Source organism: Chiroxiphia lanceolata, chromosome 15, assembly GCF_009829145.1.
Source record: "Chiroxiphia lanceolata isolate bChiLan1 chromosome 15, bChiLan1.pri, whole genome shotgun sequence".
Taxonomy (NCBI): domain Eukaryota; kingdom Metazoa; phylum Chordata; class Aves; order Passeriformes; family Pipridae; genus Chiroxiphia; species Chiroxiphia lanceolata.
In genome coordinates, this window is record NC_045651.1 from 5,257,952 (window position 1) to 5,276,975 (window position 19,024).

The 19,024-nt window shown below is 39.6% G+C and overlaps 1 protein-coding gene and 1 long non-coding RNA gene across 15 annotated transcripts in view; both read right to left on the bottom strand.

Moving 5' to 3' along the window:
- The window catches only part of TENM2 (teneurin transmembrane protein 2), a 634,310-nt gene that overhangs the window by 134,813 nt on the left and 480,473 nt on the right, over positions 1-19,024 (bottom strand). The gene's annotated exons all lie outside the window — the stretch shown is intronic.
- On the bottom strand, positions 203-8,483 carry LOC116794149. Its single transcript, XR_004359711.1, has 3 exons — positions 8,411-8,483; positions 2,210-2,267; positions 203-283 (listed from the first exon to the last, which is right to left on the bottom strand). It is a non-coding gene; the product is annotated as an uncharacterized LOC116794149 (long non-coding RNA).

Genomic DNA, 19,024 nt, shown 5'->3' on the forward strand with positions numbered 1-19,024 from the left:
ATATACCCACAAATCCCATTAGTAGTAATGTGATTTGTGTGCTTATCTGCCATGCAATGCTTTGAAAGTTCATTCCTCTATTTCCATCTTCAGTTTTTCTACTTCCAAAAATACTTGAAAAGCTTACACACACTTGCAGCTGCTTTGGGGGTGGGAGGAACTGGAGGATGTGAAGACCTAACACCCAATTCCCAGGAAAACAACAGGCAGCAGAGCTCCAGCCTGCAGGAACATGAGTTGTACCTTGGGTGGGTGTTGGTTCCTCAGTCACTGCTCTGATGGGCTAGAAAAAAAATCCCTGGATTAGACTTCAACTTTTTCCCGTTTCAGTCCTCTTTACTGAAATGTTTTGATTTTGTGCCACTTTGAGCAATCTTTTTGTCACAAGAAGGGTAACAGCATTGCATGCTGCCTTCAGAATCTGGAATCTCACGACAAAGACCTTAAAAGAGAGGCAGAATACAGTGCACTATTCATTTATTCTCATGACAGGCCTTAGATTGTACAGAGCGTAGAGAGCTGGCACACGATTAATCAGCTCCTGAGACTGTGCAACGTGAACTCACTTCTTATGGCAATTTCAGGAGTCAAGGCTCCAATCTTTTTGCTCTTGCATCTGAACTAGATGGCTGGAACTAATAAGAAAAGTGTATATATTTTTATTTACCCAATAGAGCATCTTTCAGCATGGAAGGTCCCTAATCACGTTATACAATATCCACTTTACCAGCCCTGCCAAAATACTGCCACTTTCGAAACGAGCTTAGAAGAGCAGAAAGGGATGCTCTTAACTCAAAAACAATGGAAAACCTTCATTTTATTTTTTTTTTTCCTGAGTAATTGTGAGCATTCAATGCTAGTACAAAGCAAATTGAATCCAATTTTAATTTCACACCTAAAAGACACCATTATCGTGAACAAAGTAGCCAGCTCATCTTTGTTCTGTTTCCAAGGAGAGGAAGAACCTAGACGAGACTCGAAACTGGTGTTTCAAGGAATATAGACACAGATGTGCTCTTGCAAATCACTGAGGCCTGAACTTACAAGGATTAGAATAACTGCTTTACTTTTAATACTGATCATAAACCTCAGGGATATCATGTCAAACATTTATTCGACTACGTTCATCTTCTGCAACTGCAACTGCCCTAATCTCTACAAACATGTTGAACAAGATTTTCATAATCTCACTGTTCCAAAGCATTCAGACCTTGACTCAGCCTCTGATTGTTAGCCACATTGATAAGAAAATAGTTTTTACCTTTATTACTCCCTTGCATACACTAAATGAAGTGAAATTGCATGATTATGAATGGCCACATCTCTGTCCACAGTAAAAAAAGGTGTAATTTCTAATCACAGGGTATATTCTTCCTCTAATAGAAATGATACGGAATTAATTTAATCACCTGATAAAAATCACAATTTAAACCACTGCATGAATGATAAAGTTTAAGGTTTTACTCTCTACACAAAGTAATTATTGGAGTTAAAAGTTCATTACAAAGAGGAAATAAATCCAAAGATGAAAAGTAAAGATGATTTCTTCTCCCAAAGCTTCTCATTCATTTTCAACACTATAAACTGTTTATACTTCTTTCACAATATGCTTCAAAAGGTATATATAAACCTAACCTAAATCATATCTCGATACTGACATAAAGGTACAGATTGTATTTAGCATCTAAGCAGATTTAGACTTTCTATAAGCCTTTTATAAGCTGCCATTATTAATGTATTGTGATTTAGATTTCCTACTGAGCCAGAATAGAAACATATGAAAATCAAATATACAGATTTTATTTGATAAATATCTTACATAGCCAGCCAGTTACAACCATGTAACTCATATTCTTTTGTGGGGATTGTTTTTTTTTTTTTTTTAGTGGCAGTTTTTAAAAAAATAAACAGTTATCAAAGTGGACTTCAGCTACATATTTGAGAATTTTTTTTCCATTGTCCTTTCATGATTTCTGTTAATCATGTCCCATAATGAGTTTACTAGAACTATTTCCAATCTTATGCCTGTCTTACTCTTGGCAGATTTCCAGGTCTGAAGTTTGCTTATATTGCCTTCACAGGAAAAACAATGCTTATAGCAAAAATTTTATAGCTTCCAGAGACTGAAATTATCAGTTGCATCACCAAAACATCCTGTTATACTATTTCATCAGCCAATATAGGAAGGAAAAAAAGCTTACATATGCACCTGAAGCTCCAAGAAACATCATGACAGCCCACCAGTCTATGTCAGTCCACTTCAAGCACTGTGCACCATGAATAATGGAAGACATTTTTAGTTAATTTGGATACCTACATCACAATTAATCTAAGGAACATCATCATAAGATACACTTAATGAAATATTAATATTTGTATTAATTTTCTTTATGTATTATATCTCAAATTGCTTTTAATAACATGGGGTTTTAAGACTCAATTTGATCTTCTGACATAACAAAAAAAAAATAAATCTCTGCAGAGATTGCAGAAATCACTGTTACAGATGGAGCTGCTGCCCACAACAGAAAAATGACTCCAGCCTAATGTACAGAGCATCTGATACCTGATCACTCTAATGAAGCTTTCCTTGCATACAAAATGATGGCAGCAGCCAACTCCACTGCCTGAGGTCAGCAATGCAGAATGCTCATCATCAGTCAGCTTAGAGCTTTAAAATCAAGGCCCATTGTCATCAAGGTCAAAATTGTCACTTACTTCAGTGGAGAGAGCTTCATTTCAGAACAACTCTATTTATTTTTAAGTATTTGAGACTGTGAATATCATAACAAAGGCTGAAAAAAATACTGGTTTTTACAAGCAACAGCAATGCAACCCAGAAAAAACTCCACCCTGCAAAGTCAACAGTTTGAACTGAAGGGTGAATTGGACACGAGCTATAATGCATTAGCATATACATCACTGTATACAATTAATTAATGAATCTCAGAATAAAATATGAGCTAGATTGCATACCCTCCAAAACCTTTGCCTTCAATTACATACACTTTGTAACGCATAACTGAGTTGTGTTAAATGATTAATACAATAAATTTTAATGTATGTAACAACTTTATTTAGTAAGACCAATAAAACAATTGCGAATTATCCTTCAAAGAGAAGACAACTCACACTACAAGGGGCAAAATAAAATATACAGTAGCTAGAAATACACATTAGTACTTCACAGCTAAAGCTCAAGTTCTACTTCTTCATGTCTGTTACATCCAGCTGGCTGACAACCAAACCAGGATTATATATCTTTTTCCTCTGATGGATGAAACATGAAGTACTATATTTTAAAGAAACCCCAAACCCTAAACTATATTGAAAATCTATCTAGCATTTCAGCCTCACTCTTCACTATGAAATTTATTTTCCTTTTTTTTTTCCCCCTCCTTTCAAGAATTTGCTTCATCTTGGTAGCAGGTATCAAAGCAGCTCCTCAATAACGTGAAAGAAAAATGACTGGTAACTCCTCAGTGTCACTGTATCTGACAAGTTTCTGCAATGTATTTACCTTCTTCTTTCACAACATTACGAACATTAAGAACCCAGAAAGTGCCACAGCTGAGATTTTTTTCCCTCCTCCATCTTGACTTGAAAAAGATGCGTTTGATTTTATGGTCTAATAGAGGAAAATCTGCTTCTGTCTACTGGAAGTGGCTGTCCTTACTAATTAGTGAGAAATAAACCACACACAACCTCTTTTTTGCTAGTATATGAACTGAAATAAAAATGAAGGCACTACCAAACCTATTCATACATCTTTACAAAGCTCACCTTCGAGGACAGGTTTTAAAAAAACCTCAAACCCCCCAAACCAACCCTGAGATAACACCTACAGAGTTATTTCACCAATTTTTCCGTTGAAATGTAATATTGACAATTTAATGACTGCATTTTTTCAAAAATAACAATGGTATTATATGACAGTCATGCCAATGTAACTCAGGATTGCTGTGAGTTCATAAAACCGTTTCAGAAACCTGTTCACATCCCATGGCTTTGCAGAGTTCACATGAACTGCAGCTCTCACTTCATTCTTGAAAACTGTTTTAACTTTTGCATTCGGGTCCCTAGAGGTAAATTGTCAGCTGAGATGCAGGATTAACAAATTTCCATCCCTATACTGTGTGATAGAATTTTATACAAAAGCAGTTCTTTTTTCATAGAGGACCACAGGCCTTCGGGATGAACAGTCTCTGGAGCACTGCATTGTTACCACTCTGGCTGCAGAAAGCCCCATGAAAAACCTGTTTTCACACTGTGCTTTCTGAAACACAATATTGGTCAATGCAGTAAGTAAGTAATGAAGCTGAAATGCTCAGACACTGCTCGGAACAATGTCACCGACTGCAGTGCCAGGGAGGTCTGAGCAGGGAGCTCATTCCATTCTGCTGGATGTTTCTGAGCCAGACCTGTGAAGTTCTTTGAACCTTTACTGAACCAATTTTGTGTTTGAAATATTTTCAGAACTTATCTTCTCCATTTTAGCAAGCTAGACACAACACACTCCCCTGCTCCTGGCGGGGAACAATGGGAGGGACGGAGCCGTGCAGTGGCTAAGCACTCTCATTGAAAAAACCAGGGGATGCTGCAATAATTGTCCTGAGAGGCTAGAAAGGAAACAAGACTCTATGCTGACAGCTTAGCTCAGCGTGAACTCTCATTTTTCACATGGAGCTAATTAAAAACTGAAATTAGTTAAATATGGAAATGACACTTGCAAGCACTTTAGCTGAATCCTGGCAAAATCCCTCCAGAGTGCTGCGACACTACCTGCTGCTTCAAAACTCCCCAACTGAATTTCACAGTTAAAAGGCTGAGCAAAGGGAAAGTTATTACAGAGATTTCCAATTCAAAACGTGCCTGTAAAATCCTAAATTAAATTTCATGGTAGCCCTTTCAGTAACGAGGGACACACTGTGCAGTCCAACGATATGGTGCTCAAATAACGTCCCTGCATGTATTCTCTGATTATCTCACCTTTAGGCACTGTGCTGGTTGGGCCAGAACTGTGCTGCTCACACGGATACCAGCACTACAATGCTACAAAGATAAGCCATGTACTGCTACTGAAGGAGTTATTTGGAAAGTGTGGATGCACAGTGCATAAAAGGAATTAATTCCACTGTTTAACAGCAGAAATCTGAGAAAATCAGAACCCAACAACCAAAATATTTTATGCCTATGATTTTAATTTGTATTTGTAAGTGCTGAATACATATGCAGAGAAGAGCCTATACTGCAATAAATTACATGGCCTATATATCTATCTCGGTGCTTTACGGGCAAGGTAATAATAAAAAGCACTTCTGCATATTTAAATGGGCATAAAGAACCAAGGGATTGGATATGCATAAAAGGTATGATGACTGACATTAGCTTTTTGACTAAAGCACCATGTGAATTCCATTTTGGTGCACGTGACTTGCCTGGTATGCATAAAAGCAAGGGTATTTGCCCAAGGGCAAATATGATTTCTGAATGCAATTTAACGAATCCCGCCCACAGCACGGTTCAGTTTGGAGCCCCACCAAGGCATTCAGGATGGCCAATCGCTTTCTAAACAACTGGAGCTTTTTGGGTTTATTGTTTTCCCTACATTCCATCCCTTTGCCCTCGAGGCAATCCCCTCCCACTGGCCTGCTGCCACTATTGCACCAACAAATTTCTGTCTAGGAAAGCCAGCAAAAGATGCCACATATCATGAGAGCCACTGTTACTCACTCCCAAGTCTGCTGGCAGGGGGTATTGCTGCACCTAGCCTGCCAAAACCTCTTCCCTGGCAGCTATCTGTATAATCTGTACATCACACCCAGGCTTTGCTAGTCCAGGGCCTTGAAACATCTCAGCTAACCCAGCTGGAGGGGATATACTGCAGCTGCACCATCAGACCCTCTTATTTTATTGAATTTTGAATATGCAGTTTCAAAGCAATTCAAATGAATTTGCCCAAGGCCTCAGATCAGTAAAACTACTGATACCACCTGCAGCAGGCTTCCTACATTCGAAGCATTTAAAAACATGTGACAGGATAGGAGCTTTCAGTGTAAGGACTGACTCATGAAAAGCCTGCTAAACAAACTTGGTTATGCCCCATTTTGGCAAGGAAGGAACTGTGTGGCTTTCAGCCCAGTTCTCACAATAGCACTGGGAATAATGGGAAGCTCCATTTTAATTATTTTTTAAATCATGTATATTTTTTCCCAGGTTAAAATGAAAACATTTATTTGATCTGTGTTTCATCTATTTTCAAGCATCTCTGTGAGTGGAGATAAAGAGCAGACTTTGATGAACATATACTCTTAACAAGAGGGTGTATTAAGAAACCCAGAAACAAACATCTAGCAGGCTGAAGCCTCTTAATGCCATCCAATTCTTCTTCCAGCAAGCAAAGGATTATATTCCCTATCTAGCTGCTGTCCAAACCCATGGTCCATTTAGAATCTGCCTGATTGACGGGTACAAGCTTAAAAACTACTGGGACTAATCTGTCTGGCTATGAAACCAGGAGCCAGAGCTCCCCACTTCTCATGGAGCAGGGAGTCAGAGCTGCATTCCAGTTCCTGTTGTTTCATTGCCCTGTGTCTGTAGAGACAACCCCGTCTGGAGCAATGATACACCACATAACCACTACCTACTGCTCTTGTCTGTGGGTTTTAACAGCACCCATATTATTTGTACAAGTAACTACACTACTTGGGGAGCAGTATTCTGAAAGAGAGAAATTATTTTTATCATTTCCTCTTTATTCTGTCTTCCTACCTGAGTATACTCACAGGAAGATACAGCTGGAGATGGAAAAGGGGAATCTGGGGAAGGGTACTGAGAGATACAGCCAGGCAGCTTACTCTGAATAGCAATCATAAGGCAATGATTTATGCCTTTTAGAAGATCCCTAAAGAATAAACTATAAAGAACTTGCTAGAAAGAACAACATATATTCCATAAACTCGTGATTGTACTTCAAATGTGCAGTGAACTCTCCCAGTCAGCACATGACACACATCTGAGTAAGCACCACTGGGATAAGACCCAAGGCTTACAAGGGGACATCCACACAGGCTGCTGCTTTTTTTTTTTCACTAATGCTTCTGGGAAAGTATTTATTTAAGAAGTAAATGGATATTGGCTTAAAGGTGAGAAATTAAGACTGAGGATTTTCATCTTCAGGCACTTAAAGGTATGTAATCATTCTCTTGTCCTTTTCTCTCCTTTTGCACTCAGAAATACCCAATAAAGTTTAAAAACTTGAGTCAAGGAGAAAACCTAAGCCTGCAGGGAGGAAGAAGAGAGGAGGGAGCAAAGGGGACTGACAGGCAGAAATACATTATTTATTCTTTCCATAACCAAGACAGCACAGGGGTGTGAGCCAGGGAATTACATGCACCAAGCACAGGCTACAGCCATCTTTACCCTTGTAGGAACTATTTCAGTGCTCAGAAGATGCAGCATGCACAACCCAGCAATGTCATCCTCATCACATAAACCAGGCTCCATATGCAGAAAGCAACAGAGTGAAAACTATTCCCAAAGCTGGGGCCAATAAAGGGCTACTGGTTCCAGGAGGCTGGTGAGCCAGGTACCTCCAGAGGGTTTACAAGCTGGTTCTTTGAGCCATAGGCAAGAACAAGACTCCTAAGATCATTCAGCCTCACTCTGAACTGCTGCCTCATACTGATTTTCTCTGTAAACAGAGTCTAAAATCATCCCATAAGAAGCAGAAAGAGTCACCTGCTGACTTTGTCAAACAGAGGGTCCTCACTAGGAGCTACATAGGTTTTGCCCCATAAAATGATTCTGGCATTCCAGACAGTCTAAGTCATTAAATGAATTCTTTGAATTGCAAAACTTTAGTCAAGGTCATTTGCAAATGCAAACCTTGAGTTCAATTATGTTTTAGCAGTAGATGACACAATCACAAGAAAAAAAAAACAACCCTGTTTTTATAACTCAACAGCTTTTCCCCTTGGTTATCAATTTTTAAATACAGGGCAAGGATAAAAAGTGCGCTTTTGAAAAAATTCTGAACACATAAATGTTTCACATCAGTTCTACTGCACAGAACAAGAAAATGTTTCTTTTAATAGTGTGATTTGATGCAATTTTCCTTATGATTTTTCTTAAGGTACAGCAAATGCTGAACAGAAAATGGCACATATTTCATTTCAAGAAACAGAGCCAAATTCATCCCTGAATCCTTTTCATGCCCCATTGGTCTAAGCCAATTATTTTCAATGTAGCTATATCAGTGTGGAAGAGGAATAATGCAATCATGAATCAAGTCCATACTATTTTTCATGACAATTCCACTTCAGCAAAGCCTCAGATATAACCTAGTGAACCACAGATCACAGTAATATTTTATAAAATTTATTCAACAAGATGTATTAAATATGCTTACTTTTCTGCCTGTATCTGAGCAACTTAACAAACCTTACAATATCAGAATGCTGGAAACAAGCCTCCAGTCTTACCTACAAATGCAGATTTTACTTTTAAGAATAGGTGTACCAGCATTGATGGCCATAATTTTAAGAATAAATTTTGCTGAATGGTGACATAATGCACATTTTCCTGTATCTGCACCCAGTCCTTAAGGAATCTCTTAATTAATGGTATCATTTTCTAGGCTATTTGCTAGATCTGTCATGTAAATTCAATGGCAGGGATATTAAGGTTTCATTAGAGGAGATAGCAAAATAAAAGTATCCCTCAATAGCCTAAGTGTTCCATGGCCACTTGTCACATGTTTTATGGTTTCCACTGATTTCAGTAACAGCCCCCAAAGGGGTTTAGTGGTGATGTGGCAGTGCTGGATAGTGCTTGGACTCAAGGACTTTTAGAGGTCTTTTCCATCCTTGATGATTCTATGATGGTGTGGGTCAAGAACAGTGCAGACTAACTGGAGTTCAACACCTACATTGCAGGACAGGGAAAGGAAACAATTCCTCATGGAAAAATGCAGTGGGATTGCATGAAAACCACAGGAGCTGCTCTGCAGCAGCCTCAGCTCCATCTTTAGACAGATGACAATAAATCCTTACTATTCCCACTGAAAACTGGTCTGCACTAAAGCAACCTGCAGGTTTCCCATGTAAGAGCCAAGCAGCAGCTTAGCTCTGCCCAGGAAGGCACAGCCCCTGCCAGCTGTGTGACAGGGTGCAGAGCCACCAGGGTGGTGTCCAAGCGATAATGAAACCTTAGAAAGAAATCTGGAGTTAAACCCTGCAGTTTGTAACTCAAGAGTGCTCCCTCAGTACCTTTCCATCAGCTTCTGTATGATTTAGAGTTTAAATTCAAGCTGTTAACCCTGAGCTCAGTACTGTGAGAGCAGTTCAGGAGAGCTGGATCATCCCTTCTCGCTCTGGCTCCTGCCACCCCAGAAACACCACAAGCAAACCCCATAAAATAAACCTGGGAAGGAGTGCAAGCATTCAGTCAGTGTAAACATCAATGCAGCAGGCACACAGAACACAATTTCAGCAACATCTCCTGTTAAATATCCTCCTGTTTGGTTCATCAGAAATGCTGATAAATGCTGCAACTAAAAATCTAAACAGTTCTCAGCGGCCCCAGCAGCAATGCCCCGGTGTACCCAAGGCACTGCAGACTGAGGGGGCAGAAAGTTATACAATAAAGCATGGAACTGCTGTTTTTCTAAAAGATTAATATGAACTTGTCATCACTAAGAAGTCTTCTTGCAAAGGACAGTAGCTGTGATGGGGATGCAAACCCGCCGTGCAGTGGAGGGTGAGGAGGGCACATGGTCCTGCCCCCACAACCTGGGACTGAGCCTCAAAGAGGCTCTGCTCTGTCCCCCTGCTTTGACAGCTCCCAGCTGCTAACCATGGCATGCTGCTTAGCTTGGTTTGCCTTAAATTCTCCTTGTGGATGGCTGTACTCTGCTTTTGTGTAGGCTGATGATTTAGTGGTTGCCCGCTGGTATCAGAGAGAGAAGCGTTTTTCCCTTCAGTGCCTGCTTTGTAAATCAATCATTAAATTATGTGCTACTTCATTCACATCTTTTGGGCCTCTATCTGCCATCAGACACCTGCTGGGGTGACAACTGACAAAATATATGGAACCTGAGGGAGAGGATGAGGAAAGGCAGGAAGGAGGAGGACTCTGACTATCTCTGCACATGTGACCTGTTGGCAGAGAGGCTCAGGCAGTGGCACACGGACGCTGTAGATTGAAGCTATTGAATTTTTTAGTAGCACAATACACTGCATAACTTTGGTGTTCCACCAGAACACAAGCACTTAAAGAGCAATCTTCAAAGCACTAAAATAAGACGTACCCAGCTGTGTTTCCATTCACATACATCAACAAGAAAACATGTCATTTTTTTATACTAATTCCACAGACAAATCAAAGAATAAGAAGCTATCAAAAAAATGGAATAAAGTCCTACAAACACTAACTATAAAGAAAAATAAATCTAGTTTTATTAATCTGTATCATGGAAACATAAGTGATTTAAAGCATTTTTGCAACATCTCTCCAGTTTAATCTGTGTCAGGTTATTTGGAGGAAATCACAATCTTATTGTCAAGAACAAAATATTCACTGTCTTCTCCACAAAACAACTGGTAAATTTTTAAAAGCAATTTGGGAATGTTGACAGAGTAGTTGACATTACACACAAACAGGTACTGCTAACACATCTCCTTATATTTTATCTTTCTTTTGCAAGGCCTCATAATTTTTTTTCCAGCACTAACATACAAATTGCTTTCCTTGGAATCAGACTCAAGATTCCTGCAGATTCTTAAATGAGAAAACCTGGTATCACCACTAACAGCAACACAAACAAAACACAACCACTCCTACCCCTGACAGCATTGAAACAAGGAGAGTGTAGTATCAGCATTAGAAGATGGATGAGTGAACCAGAGGTGGGGAAAAAACAGATTACTGTGCAAGCAGAGTAATTTGGAAAGCTTTACTAAGGGACTGGGATCTGTTCCCTCCAAAAGAAAATCAGAGAGCAGAAATCACTGTTCCCTGTCTTTGTTCTGTAAAGTTCTTTTCATTGAGTTGTATGGGAAATAGAACAAAACTAGTCTTCTTCCCTCCAGAACAAAGCATTAAAGCAAAATATTTTTTTTTATTGTTACAGCTTCTTACACGTTAGATTGCACTTTAAGCCTTTATTTTTTAAGGTGAACATCCTGCTAATGAAAGACACTGGGCTGATGGCCCCAGAACCTGGTATTTGCCATTTATTCTCAGAACAGCAGTAGCACTGAAAGGTTCCTCAAGTGGTCCAGCTTCACTCCTACTCTGAAGAAATTGCTCCTTTATCACTGTCTATACCTCTGCTAAAACAACAGTAAAAAGTGACTTAACACTGGGCGTGGGCCAAGGGTGTCACACTTGATATCCTGGCAGCAACTAGTGAATACACTTAAAGTCATGGGCTTTGTTCCCCTCCACAATCTGTTGATTTCTATTTCTCCTCTGCTCAGCTTGCAGAAGGAAAACGATGCAGAAATAGCTGCACTTCCCCAAAAAGCAGTGGCTCCCAGAAAACAGCCTCAAAAGCAAACACTCTTCCCCACACGGAGACTAACGTGGGATCCTCAAATAAAACTGGATAGATAAGGTTGTGCTTGGAGAGCAGGTCCTGCATCCTGAAAGACCAGAGGAAGATTTTAATTGATATGGTAACACCCAAGGCAGCCCTCTCCGTGCATGGAGTTACCTGGGAAATTCAAATGAGCTGGGGAACAAGTGGTTGGGTGGAGCAGGACAGTGAGAAAAGCACTCTGACACACAGACCTTCATTTTAAGTTTTAACAGAATATCAGAACTCAAGCAGTATACTGATATTCTTCATTAAAATAACTACAAAATGTTAGCTATTCGCAAGTAAAGCTGTTGAGATGTGAGCCAGAACAAATTATTTTGCCTACTGCAGGGGAAAACAATGTTAAAAAATTTCTCCAAATGTGATGTGAAGATGTAGGATTCTTTCCAAAGCCAGTGTAGTCCAGCTGGTGTTATTATTCTAGCACTTGGTGAAGAAGTCATTTCATTATGAACACACACAAACACTCACACACACAGATCTTTCCTCCTGACTACCTGGAAAGAGGCAGGAATTGCATATCATGCTTTGCTGTCTCAACAGGCACGAATTGTCCATCACACTTTACCACCCTGTGCTATGATTTCTTTCTGAAACCCAGTGCTCTTCCTTACTTCTAGTTATGATGCTACTTTTAAATACCAGAAGATAGAGCCTGATACTACTCAAAAGACACTCAAAACCAGCAGACCCAAGATCCATTTTTTACAGTAATGAAAAATATATACATTACTGAAACTCAATTTAGCCATCTGGAATGTAGGAATAATAACATTTACTTTCCCCACAGTAAAGTGCTTATAAGCTAAATTAGCATTAACTGTCATTCATCTCAGTTCTGCAAAACAGTGAATCATAGCCTTAACTTCAAGAATTATTTTTTAAAAATGAGTAATTTCAATGAGCAGAAAATAAAACTTTTGTCTTTCTTTTCAATTCCTCCAACGATCATTATTTACCAGATGCTAATTTAGCCTATTTACAGAAAAAATCAAGTTATTTTTTGGCTCCTCTGTGCTAGAATTAATCAGAAGCAGCATGATCCCGTGTTTAATTTCAATCACAGCAGCTATTGCTTTACAAATAAATAAAACTTACAAAATTTTTTACTGCTCCTAAACCAGATGTTACTTTTTTCTTAAGGAAAATCAAATTTACAACACTGGCATCTACACAAACTTTCGTTTAATTATGAGAGCACCAGAGAATATGGGTTTTCCTTGAATAAAATCCAAGAGTATAAATAAAGCTGCATTTTCTTGAAAGACACCAGCAATAGCTAAGTTATCTAGAAGATGTCCAGACTATCAAGAATCAAAACACACATAAGGAAATATAAGCTGGGGGGAAGAGGAAGGAAAAAAAACCTTATGATTAAAAGAAATCTATCAACCCTGACTTCAACAAGAGAGACAAGTGCTACGAGGTAGTACACAGAATTCCTTTTGTAGAGCTGGGACTCAGCTTATTTCAGTTTAAGTTGAAAAAGCTCGTTATCAATTTCCTAGCTGGATTTAGTGAGAGGACAGCAGAATTTCGCCCCATCTGTTAGTCCTTGGCTGGGACACCAGTGCTATTTGTTTTCCTAGCGTGGCATCCCAGCCCATACAACAGATTGATGGTGCCAGAGAGACACTGTGAAGTGGCGCCTGCTCTGCTGCCAAGGGCAGGGAAGAAACGGATGGTCACATCCAGATGATCTTACATTAAGAGAGGGGGAAGTGAAAAATCTGCACTGCCTCCCTGCCTTCCCCCAGCCCTTGCTCACAGGAGACTGCATCTGACCTTCAGCCAGCGAGGCAGAGAGCAAACTTTGCTTCAGAGCTTTACAGGTGTCCAAGAACACTTTCAGCTCAAGGTTTGCCCCAACCATGGGCTGGGTTTAAAACAGTGGTGTCAAGGTGAGAGTTAGAAGGATTTTCCCCAGGTTCACAGCTGGGACAAACTGCTTTGTCCTAAATGTCTTGTGCCTAAAGACTTTCCCAGTGCCCTCTTCCGCAAAAATCTGCACAGGGAAGGGCAGCTTTCAGCAGACCCAGCTGATCTGTACATCTGTTGGGGCAGTCTAGATTTAGTGTTCAGTGATCCTAACTATATATAATACAGTATACTAAATATATAGTACTATAGAGTATATATAGTGTGTATATATATAGTACATATACATAGAAATAGTATACAGTATATATATATACACAATATATACACACTGTATACTACATATACACACTCTCTCTATATATATACACTGTATGCTCTATATAGTGTGTATATATATAATATATAGTATATTAATATATAATTAACTACACTAAAACTTACACAAAACACCGACCTGACCCTGTAGCAATGACAGGTCTAAGGGACATTTCTCCTTATAAAAGAATACAACTTTATAATTCTTTACAAGTATTGGTGGCCAATATGTACTGGATTCCTCCAAAATATAAACCACTTCAAGATACTGTAAATTGCACCAAAGAAAATAAAACTATTTCCAGGTACTGCCTCATCTATTTTTGTGAACTTCTCCCCTGCTGCAGAGAAGTCTACACAAACTATGATTAATTTTCCCATTCCTGACTTTACTTACATGTGCATTTCCAACAAACTTCAGAACAGTACACATGGAATATTTTCAACAACATGCCTAGGGTAAAATTCTGAAAAATACATAAAATAATCAAGCTAAAAAATAGGGGAAATATTTTCGTAGTTTCTGTCAGTTTATAGTAATATTATTTAGTTTTAGTATAGCACAAAATATTACCTACATGTGATGTAAGTGCATCTAGTAGCACACAACAAAAAGCAGGTGAAAGAAATCAGTAAAATATATAGAGAAATCAGTTCAATTTGTTGATATCACATACGCATAAACACAAATAATAAGCAAACTAGAGACATATAAAATATAATTCTGTCTACTACAAATTTGTCCTTTTCATAATCTGCAGCCCAAACTCTATTACAAGCTTGCCATTTCAACCCAGACCTTTGACTTCCACAAAAAAGGCTTTAGGGAAAAACTGTTTATATTTAGAAAACGCTTTAAAAGGTAAAACTATCATGGAATAATATTATCTTTATCTTAGCAGACTAGCCAGACAGTTCAAACTGAAATGGCATTTCATACTAAGCAATAATATCTCTATTTGTAAATGGCACGTGGGGCATTTGTATCACTGAAAACCAGGGATTAATGATTGCAGATTTCCAGTTCTTGGGTTGACAGAGGGGATTATCCTCATGGAAGTGACCCACACGGGTTTCAGAGGAACCTCCCAGCCCACAGCTGGCACTGATAAATAGTGTGACCTGAAGACTGAACACACATTGCATAGTGCATGTGCATGTTGACAGGAATTGTATTTAACAGAGGATATCCCAGCAGAGGAGGGCAGGAAGAAGCCCCACAGTCTTACAGACACTTCAGCTGAGCAGAAAGCAACTAGGATTTGTATTTTCTTTCAGCCAAGAAAAGACACGGCTGTTTAAATTTTCAGACAAAGGAAACAAAGATTCACTGTTATTTTCCATACAATTGTATGCCTTCACCTTTACCCACAAGTACCTGTGTTCCTAACCACTGGAATTGTGACCAGCTGAGCAGAGATTGCTGAAAACAGCTGACTTGCTTTCAAAGCCTTTTTCCTGCCCTCTGATCAGTAACTCTTTCTTACGAAGATTTTTGTGAGCACCTTTACTGAGCAAAGTAAAGGACAGAATTGCTGCCACCTTGGTATCTGAGGCCTGTTTTGCCTTGCAAGAAATAGCAAAGGTATTACGTCTCTGAAAACAAAAATTTGGGGTCACACAGTAAAACTGAGTAAAAAAATTTTGCAAATTTTTGCTAAAAGCATCTGCACAGACACTTACTGGTGACCTGCTGTATTCAGTATTTTACCCAAGTGTGAACCCCCTGAACACTGAACTAAGGAAACTGCTTTGTACCACTATAAAAAAAATAAATATTGACAATTCCAGAGTCGTGACTACACTGAAGAAAAAGCAAGGTGTGGAGTACATCAGTACATGCAGCCATTACCTCTTCTGTAAACTGCTCTGGGATTGTTGGAGTAGGCAAGTTGCAGCCCTCAGCAGAAACTCTTAATGAAGAGCATTTAAAGCAAAATCTGCTCCAAGTATGTAAGGGATAGCTTACAGCTGAAGAATAGGAATGTGTTAAGAGAACTGCAGTTCCTAAGCTTTGTGCCCTGAGCTTTGGTTTGGACCTTTCTACTAGGAAAAGCTAAGATCTGTGCTCAGAATAAGGCTCTGTACTCAAAAGGTAAAAAATGGGATGGATTTTATGAAGTGAGCCCAAGGCCATGTGCTGCCCCATCCCTGGGAAATGAGGAGCACACACTGGTCTCAGGTACCAGGCAAAGGCATCCGCTGGGCAAACTGGCAATCCAAGGTCCTGGCCCCAGAGCTGCCTAAGGTTGGCAGGGAAGGATTTGTAGCACAATTCACAACCTGCAGTTCATGGTTTTCCCGTGATCTTGGGGCCCTTGAGCACCAGAATAAGCCCAGGGACTGCATGGATTGTTCTAGGAGGCTGCACCACCTGGTGACCTGAACCCCCCAGCTGTGCTGTACCGAGAACTACTCACATCAAAACACCACCACCCTTCTAAAGGAGCTACTAAAAGGTCTCCTACTCAAGACTTGAGCTGAAATGCAGGTTGGGATGCTGATAGCTTTGAACCTGGTATCCAGGAATTGAGTGAATTCCACACTAAACATCCTCAAATCACGGAAACCGCAGGCAAACTGTACATTTTCAAAAGCTCACACAGCCAAAGGAAAGAGAACTCCCATTGCTAAGGAACCTTTTGTGTGTCTGGTACTCCAGGAGTGTCAAATCAATGTTAAGTAAATTGCACGGTGTTTAAAAGCCTTTTTCTGTTCTAGCTGTTTACAGTTTTCTACTGGTAAATATGGAAAAAAAGATCAGTGATTTATGAATGCTCACTTTAAAAAGTCAAACAACATATTAAAACAATGCTTCATAGCACAGGGAAATGGAGTTAAGCAGACCACTTTCACAGTGATTTCATAAAAAGGAAATGCATAGATTTTTGACAGGGGGAAAAAAAAAAAATCTGAAGATGAAGAGAACTGCGTGTATTAAAAGTTGTTAAACCTTTATTTGGCCTAAAGCAAAAGATAGAACTCATTCTGTCAGAGATCTGAAAGAAAAAATCTAAAGGGACGAAAATCACAGCGTTTCAACCTCGGTAATTTCGCTTTACAAACATTCCAAGATGAGATTGAGTGAAGCCCTCTACCCAGCTACATCCTGAAAACCACTGCTATTTCCAGTCTCTCTGTTAATATGAGAGTGGGCAGTGCTGATCAAATGACAGAAAACCAATCGAGGAGCAAGATGCCTCCTGCTGTTTTCCTGACCCTAAGTCTGCTGAACCTAAACCTGCTGTTTTCCTGTCTCTAAATCCACTGCTCCCAGGAACAGTAATCCCTCAGGCCTAATGGGTGGCACTTGCCCACGGCTGCTCAGGCAATTGCCCTGACCCGGGTTGTGCAAGCAAATAAAGAGCCCCTGAATTGACTAAGGAGTGTCAGAACAACAGCAGAAAAAAACTGGCTGAGGGAGCACACCAGCAGCTGCAGGAGCATCCTCAGGTGGTGCCCAAGGAGGATGTATATTTTAATTTGTAGCCCATTTGCTGCAAAAGGACAGAAGTTTAAGACATGCCATGGAGGACAATATGGCAATCCAAGCAAAGAAAGGGAAAACAACTTTTCTGTATATCTGAGAACAAATAGCTGTCTCTACCATCACATCATTGTTTTACTATTACCAGCTAATACAACAGCAGAGAGAAAGTGCAGCTGCGGTCCACAGAATATTTGGCATTTCTGGCCCAAGCATAATCCCTCATGTAATGAAAAACCTATTTCTATTTCTGCATCCTCGCTACTCTTCATACTGAAGAGCCTTGCGTCTGTCTCCCATTTATTGAAGCTTATTCTTCATCTAGACAGCCAGAGCTGGTTTGTATTAGAAATTAGGTTTTAAATCACTATTTTTCTATTATTTGTTTTAGGATTTTCAGGAAGCCTCTAGAGGTGCAGAAAAATTCTTCTTGTTGAAAAAGACCCTAATACTCTTCTGGAAACAAGCTCCAAATCCCTAAACCTTTCTTTAAGACCTTTCATGTTTTTAAGGTTTAGATTCTGGCTATAAAGACAATAATATTACAAGAGAGTTAAAGTGACAAAAATGTTTAAAAAGAAAAAAAAAAGTTAAAACTCCCCCTGCAAGAGTAAGACTAATCAGATCCCTGAGCTTTTCTTAATGAGCAGACTCCATTATGGGCTCTCCTTTTGCTTTTCTCATGTGGTTGGAGTTTTGCATTTCAGTGATTAATGGAGTCTCAAGATGCAGAAGGGGATATATATGAAGAAAGAAACAACAGGTGAAATAAATTTTTGGCTCAATAAATCTTACAGGGCTAAATTGCATTTCTTTTCTCTTGATGCTCTCTGCTACCTTGTGGTCAGTTTTAACATGATTCTGTATTTTCAGGTCCCAGCTCTGCACCACATTCTTACAAATGGGCACAGTTTTTGCCTTAGAAGAGCCCCTGGATGCAACAGGCACACTAACCCATTACTGGGAATACACAGTACTATGATGCATTGCCTATCTCTGGTAACTGTTACTGTGCCTGTTGTGAAATTGTTTAATTTCTCTTTCAGTTCAAAGTTATTTTGCATTTTCCACAGACCAGCAAAGATGTCACAAGTTCATTTCTACTCCTCATATTACCTTGGGACACTTGCTATGTCCTCCTGACATTTTTCCAGCATCCATTAATTTTCTCAGCATATCAAGCACTATTTATCTCTCCTTTAAAGTTTTTAATAACTGAACACAGAAATTCTCTAGCGACAATACAGTCTGACAGAAGGAGTATCACTTTCCTTCTGCAAAAGAAAACACGACCCTCACAACTCCAATTCCAACTGTCAGGAGCCAAACCTGGGTTTGCTGACAAACCACCTGCCTTGGACCAAACTACCTCCCCGAGAATTACACAGGGGTTTCATGGTTTCCATATTTAGGAGGCAAAGATGTAGGACAAGGATCCTGATTGAAAGTCGAAATTTTGGAATTCTGTTCTTCAGACTGCACAGAATTATTTCAGCTACAGTGCCAAATCTCTTGATAGCAAGTGGGATGGTTTTGGACTTGCTGTTGCTACAACTGCACCAAAGTCAGTTTATGTGAAGTTGGGATCCTGAGGACCAGCAGTAGATGCCTGTCAACATGGACAGAGCCTTCTGACCGTCTCCTGCAGCCTTGTGTAATTCTTCATCCTCTGAGCCCTGCATTAGCTCTATGCAGTCACCTGCATCTTGCAGAAAGTAGGAAGTCTCTTGCAGGAGAAA